Source organism: Coenobita brevimanus, chromosome 17, assembly GCF_032717465.1.
Source record: "Coenobita brevimanus isolate Jiangsu-jjx chromosome 17, ASM3271746v2, whole genome shotgun sequence".
Taxonomy (NCBI): Eukaryota; Metazoa; Arthropoda; class Malacostraca; order Decapoda; family Coenobitidae; genus Coenobita; species Coenobita brevimanus.
In genome coordinates, this window is record NC_136970.1 from 952,501 (window position 1) to 960,000 (window position 7,500).

At 42.4% G+C, this 7,500-nt stretch overlaps 1 protein-coding gene across 1 annotated transcript in view; it reads right to left on the reverse strand.

Moving 5' to 3' along the window:
• Positions 1–7,500, reverse strand: part of LOC145391175 (uncharacterized) — a 15,223-nt gene that overhangs the window by 4,908 nt on the left and 2,815 nt on the right. The gene's annotated exons all lie outside the window — the stretch shown is intronic.

Consider the following 7,500-nt stretch of genomic DNA (forward strand, 5'->3'; position numbering starts at 1 on the left):
AGAGAGAGAGAGGGAGAGGAGTGGATGAGGGTAGCATACAGAAGTGGGTGGGGGTGAGGCAGGGTGGGGGAGAAGTGGGTGGGGGTGAGGCAGGGTGGGGGAGAGAAGTGGGTGGGGGAGAGCTCAAGGACGAGTTGGGGATCCTACCTTTCCCCTCATCACCCCCCCTCCACCCCCTCCTCCCCCACTCACCTTTTATTATACACACCTGGTCTCCATATTCTCTCTCTCTCTCTCTCTCTCTCTCTCTCTCTCTCTCTCTCTCTCTCTCTCTCTCTCTCTCTCTCACACACACACACACACACACACACACACACACACACACACACACACACACACACACACACACACACTTCAGGCATCCATATATACATAAACTTCCACGCGTACATACATATACACACACGCACACACACACACACAGAAACTCCTTCCACACATACATACATTCATACACACACGCGCACACATTTTTCTTTCAAATATATTCAGACAAATATGAAAACACACACACACACACACACACACACACACACACACACACACACACACACACACACACACACACACACACACACACACACACACCTGTATACCGTTACACCTGTGTGGACATCTGACCGCTTAGTGTGTATGGCTGGGATTAGAGAGACAGGTATTTGAGAGAGAGAGAGAGAGAATTTACTTTATGTGGCCAAAAGTGAGAAACAGGATTATGATGATGATGATTTGGTGATTGTTATTATTATTATTATTATTATTATTATTATTATTACTACTACTACTACTGTTATTATGATTATTATTATTTATTATTATTACTGTTATTGTTATTGAATATTATTATTTTTATTATTATTATTGTTATTATTATTATTATTATTATTATTATTATTGTTATTATTATTATTTGTTGTAGTAGTAGTAGTAGTGTGGTTGTCGTGATTGTGGTAGTAGTGGTAGTCAGATTGTGGTAGTTGTAGCGAGTAGTAGTAGTGGTAGTCAGATTGTGGTAGTTGTGGTGAATGTGGTAGTTGTGGTGAATGTGGTAGTCAGATTGTGGTAGTTGTGGTAGGCTAGTCATGACAGGTAGGCTCAGGTGTCAGGAAGAGGATCAGTTTTAATTACAGGTGTGGTTAGGCCCCAACCCCACTCACAGGTGTCTCTCTCTCTCTCTCTCTCTCTCTCTCTCTCTCTCTCTCTCTCTCTCTCTCTCTCTCTCTCACACACACACACACACACACACACACACACACACACACACACACACACACACACACCTCCCCTTACTTAATATGACAGGTCGAAGCACCGCCACTTGAATCACTTAATATGGCATGAGTCACTTAATATTTCGGGGAGGTGGTGGCTCAGTGGAAACGGTGGTGGACTGCCGAATTTTAGGCCACCAACACCTTCATTCGGAATAAGTTCTTTGTTGAATATAATAGTGTTGATTGCAAGTGTTATTGAAGTGATTGTGGTGTTATTATTATTATTATTATTATTATTATTATTATTTTTGTTGTTGCTATCGTTATTATTATTATTATTATTATTATTATTATTATTACATGCTCATCTTACCCTACCCTATCCCACCTCACCCTAACCCCACCCTATCATATCCTACCCTACCCTACCCTACCCTACCCAACCCAACCCAACCCAACCCTACCCTACCCAACCCAACCCCACCCAACCCCACCCCATCATATTCTACCCTAACCTACCCTACCCACCCCTACCCTACCCTGCCCGCTGCGGTCCTAGGGCTGGCATTCACTAGGGCAAGGGACTGCGTAACCTTGTCGAGGTGCAGCGGCTGACTCCTACCTCGCACCTGCTCGGGCCTGATGCAAGCGGGCCTGTTACCTGTACGGGGAGCGACAGGTGTGTGGGATGTGGGCGGTACTAATTAGCAGTCCCGGCAGTCCATCCAGGTAAACTGGTGGATTGTTTACCTGTCCTTACCTATCCTCTCATATCCTAACTTATCCTGCCCTACCCTACCCTACCTTATCCTACCCTACCCTACCCTACCCTACCATACCCTGCCCTAACCCATTCCAAAAAGAAAAGAGTGAAAAAGAAGAAAGGAAGAGGAGATGAAAGAAAAGAATAATAAGAAGGAAAGATGATGATGGGGAAATGAAGAAGGGGAAAGGGAGGAGGAAGAAGAGAAAATTAAGAAGGAAAGAAGATGAAGGAGAAATGAAGAAGGGGAAGTGAAGGAGGAAGAAGAGACAACGAAGAAGAGAAGAAGGGTAAAGGGAAGAGGAAGAAGAAGAAGGAAGAGGTAGAAGAAGAAGAAGGAAGAGATGGAAGAAGAAGAAGGAAGAGATGGAAGAAGAAGAAGGAAGAGATGGAAGAAGGAAGAGATGGAAGAAGAAGAAGGAAGAGATAGAAGAAGAAGGAAGAGATGGAAGAAGAAGAAGGAAGAGATGGAAGAAGAAGAAGGAAGAGATGGAAGAAGAAGAAGGAAGAGATGAAAGAAGAAGAAGGAAGAGATGGAAGAAGAAGAAAGAAGAGGTAGAAGAAGAAGAAGAAGGAAGAGATGGAAGAAGAAGAAGAAGGAAGAGATGGAAGAAGAAGAAGGAAGAGATGGAAGAAGAAGAAGGAAGAGGTAGAAGAAGAAGAAAGAAGAGGTAGAAGAAGAAGAAGGAAGAGGTAGAAGAAGAAGAAGGAAGAGATGGAAGAAGAAGAAGGAAGAGGTGGAAGAAGAAGAAGGAAGAGGAAGAAGAAGTGAGAGAAAGCAAGAGAGGAGTGACAGACGGAGACCTGGGACGAGACAAGAGACAGAGAAAGCAAGAGACGAGGGAGACAGTGAAGGAAAGCGAGAGAAGACAGAGAGACGGAGCCCAGGCGACGAGACAGGTGATCTCAAAACACCTGGAGGCGAAGGTGAGTTAGTAGGTATAGAATGAATTTAGATATACCTTGATAGAGTGATTATAGAATGATTTATTTGCATTAATTTAGGTAGAGTTATTTTGAGTGTAATTTAATCTCTCTCTCTCTCTCTCTCTCTCTGATAATTATATACATTAATTTAGGTATAGTTATTTTGAGTATGTGATTTGGTGTGTATTTCTCTCTCTCTCTCTCTCTCTCAATAATTATATACATTAATTTAGGTATAGTTATTTTGAGTATGTGATTTGGTGTGTATTTCTCTCTCTCTCTCTCTCTCTCACCTGTCATTCATTTTAACAGACAAGGGCAGTGCGGCTGAAGAACAACCTCGATAAGAGAGAGAGAAAAAAAAAAAAATTATCGCAGAGTGCGAAGACGAAGAAGAGGTTGAACGAGATATAGGAAATGCTAGTCACGAGTAAGTGTACCCTCTTAATATAGCATGACGTAATTTAGAATGATTCACTGTACCCCTCTGATATAGCGTGACTGACGGAGAATGAGTCATGAGTCACGTGTATTGATGCATTGATGTGTGGAGAGGATGTGGAGGAGGAAATGAGGTTTGGAGGAGGAGGAGGAAGGTAAGATGAAGAAGGATGGAGGGAAGGAGGGAGGGGAAGGTGTAGTGGGGAGAAGAGGGAGGGGAAGGGAGGAATGCAGGAGAATGGAGAGAGGGAGAGGGAAGGAGACAGGTGGAGAGAGAGAATGGGGAGAGGTAGAGGGGAGGGAAGTGGAGGGGAAGAAAGATATGGCGAGGAGGGTAATGGAGAAGAGAGGGAAATAGGAAAGGAATAGGGAGAGAAAGTAGACAAAAATTTGTTGTAAGGGAAGGAAAACATGATGGAGGGGTGAAGAATGCAATGAGGGAGAGGAGGAGAATTAGAAAGAGGGAGGAAGTGGAGAGAGAGGGAGAGAAGATGGGTGCGATCCTCTCCTTGCAGGCATTTTAACTACCACCTTGCCTGACCTTCAACCTTCCTCCAAATCTAGTCCATATCGAGGTAGAATTTATCTCGTTCACGCGCGTGGAGCAAACCAGTATTCCGCTGTTGTTTGGCGAGCGCGGGTGTAATAATAATGATGCTATGTTCCTTCCAGCATCAGCAAAATGTAAACAAATATCCACCCCTACCGTTAAAACCCAGGAGACAGCGGTTACACTCCAAAATCAACAGTTATGGCGGTAAACATGGCGAAATTAAACGAAATCCAGGTTCTGACGTAACTATAAGTGTTTAGAGAGGTGTGTGGTGTAAATATTTGCCGCTAAGTATAAAATGTATCACTCGAAAATCAGGAGACATCGGTTACTCTCCAAAATCAACTCTAAAATCAGCCGTTATGGCGGGAAACACCGAAATCAGATCAAATCCATAATCTAACGTAACTGTAAGTGTTCAGAGAGGTGTGTGGTGTTAACATTTGAGGGTTAGTATAAGTATAACGTAAATTTAAGTGTTCGGAGAGGTGTGGTGCAAACTTTTGAGGGTGAGGATGAATATAACGTAAATTTAAATGTTCGGAGAGGTGTGTGGTGTAAACATTGGACTCTGGATTTCGGCTACGCTCCAAAATCAACCGTTATGGCGGGAAAAACAGCGAAATCAAATCAAATCCATAGTCTAACGTCAATTTAAGTGTTCAGGGAGGTGTGTGGTGTAAACATTGGGTATAAATGTATCAGGTATGAGTCGCCGCAGCCCAGCCTCTGCCGTTCCTTCTCCTGATCAGTATGCGGGGCGCGTCATTGTGCCTCCGGGACCACACCGCGTCCCTTTGCTGGCCACGGCTTAGGCTACCAACTCAACCCCCATTTTTCTCCCTACACTCATTATTTTTACCCATTTACTGCCAACCCAACCCCCATTTTCCCTCTGCCCCATTTACTACCAACCCAACCCCCATTTTCCCTCTGCCCCATTTACTACCAACCCAACCCCCATCTTCCCCCGTACCCATTATTTTCACCCATTTACTACCAACTCAACCCCCATTTTCCCCCGTACCCATTATTTTCACCCATTTACGACCAACTCAACCCCCATTTTCCCACTACCCATTATTTTCACCCATTTACGACCAACTCAACCCCCATTTTCCCACTACCCATTATTTTCACCCATTTACGACCAACTCAACTCCCATTTTCCATCTGCCCATTATTTTCATCCATTTACTACCAACCCAACCCCCAGTTTTCCCTTAACCCATTATTTTCACCCATTTATTTTTTAGCCATAGATTTTTTTTATATACCTGTCTCGTAATAGTTAATGCTTACCGTAGGAGACTTCGAAGTGGATGGGATCAACTCTGGGATTGTCTTCCTTAGCCTACATTACCCTCTGCTTAAAACCTTCCCTACGTCCTTTTTTTCATATTTTGCTGGGAACTTTGTAAGACAGCCTTTGTTTCTTTTTTTCTTATGTAAAATTAATATAGTCTTAGCGTAACTTTGGAGAGAGAGAGAGAGAGAGAGAGACTAAGATTTTGGGGAGGTTTGAGGAGGACGAGTGTATGTGTGTGTGTGTGTAAGATTTTTGGGAAGTTTGAGGAGGATGAGAGAATGTGTGTGTGTGTGTGTGTGTGTGTGTAAGATTTTCGGAAAGTTTGAGGAGGATGAGAGAACGTGTGTGTGTGTGTGTGTGTGTGTGTGTCCAAGCCAGGGACGCGTGGGATAGGGACGGGTTGGGATGTTTCCTGGAGCAGCCTGGAGGTCCCTCTTCCCCCCCTCCCTCCTCCCCTTGAGATGAATCCCTCTTACACACTGACTCATAACATCCATAAACATCCACAAAACATCTAGACATCCACAAACATCCATATACATCTTTGACATCCACAAACATCCATAAACATCTTTGACATCCACAAACATCCATAAACATCTTTGACATCCATAAACATCTTTGACATCCACAAACATCTTTGACATCCATAAACATCTTTGACATCCACAAACATCCATAAACATCTTTGACATCCACAAACATCCATAAACATCTTGACATCCATAAACATCAGTAAACATCTGTAGGCAGACACATGGATTGATAGATAAATGATAGATAGATAGATGGAGAGGGATAGATATATACTTAAATGGACAGATAGATAAATGAGAGAGAAAGAAAGAGAGAGAGATAATAGTGGATGTGTGAGAGAGAGAGAGAGAGAGAGAGAGAGAGAGAGAGATAATAGTGGATGTGTGAGAGAGAGAGAGAGAGAGAGAGAGATAACGTTACGCGGAAGTGAGCATTATGTGGTACGTGATAAAATGCGTACCACAATAAATGCCTATGAGAGGACGAGCATGACTATAATGCGTACGATAAGAAGCAGATTTGAAAACGAAAATGCGTACGATAATTGTTTGATAACGAAAATGCGTACGATAATGATATTGGTTGCCGGAAATAACAATAATAACAATAATGATGATAATAATAATGATAATAACAATAATAATGGTGATAATAATAATAATAATAAAATAAATATATCTACTAACCAGCCTTGAGAAGCGTTGTATTGCAAACATGAAGAGAGGTGTTGCAATGTTGACACTTGTTGCATACTGATACAAGGAAGTTACCTAGTGCAATTGCAAGGGGTGTGTATATTGCAAGATAGATGGATTGCAAAGATGGATAGATGGATTGCAAAGTCGATAGATAGATTGATATTGCAAGATGGATAGATAGACGGATTGCAAAGATGGATAGATGTATTGCAAGATGGATTGATAGATGGATTGCAAAGATGGATAGATAGATGGATTGCACAGATGGATAGATGTATTGCAAGATGGATAGATAGACGGATTGCAAAGATGGATAGATGCATTGCAAGATAGATAGATATTGCAAGATAGATAGATAAGATAGATAGATTACAAAGATGGATAGATGCATTGCAAGATGGATCGATAGATGGATTGCAAAGATGGATAGATACTGTATTGCACGATGGATAGATAGGCAGATATTGCACGGTAGGTAGGTAGATAGATATTGCAAGGTAGATAGACCGCAAGGATGGATAGATATTGTAAGATGCTTAAATAGATATTCCAAGATTGATAGATGGATTGCAAACATGGATAGATATTGTATTGCAAGATAGATAGATAGATATTGCAAGACAGATAGATATTGGTGTAATTAAGTTATTATTTTATCTGGATTTTATCTGTTAGGTGGTTAAGGAAGCTCCCTAACACTTTCTCCTAAGCGATTTATTTGGCTAATTACACCTCTCTCTCTCTCCCACTGTGTGTGTGTGAAAGAAAGAGAGAGAGAGAATACTGTAGAGTTAACAGGCAGAGAGGGCTGTGGTGGTGGTGGCTGTGGTCGAGAGGACTGTGGTGGTGGTGGTGGTGGCTGTGGTAGAGAGGACTGTGGCTGTGGTAGGACTGTGGTGGTGGAGGAGGCTGGAGGGAAGGGCGGGTAGACATCTCGAGGTAATGAAGGGTTCCACTCAATATAGTCTGGAGGTTTCGGTGCTCGGAGAGAGAGAGAGGGAGAGAATATGAACTTGAAATATTAGACCTTCATTTCTCTATCTATTTATCTTTCTATC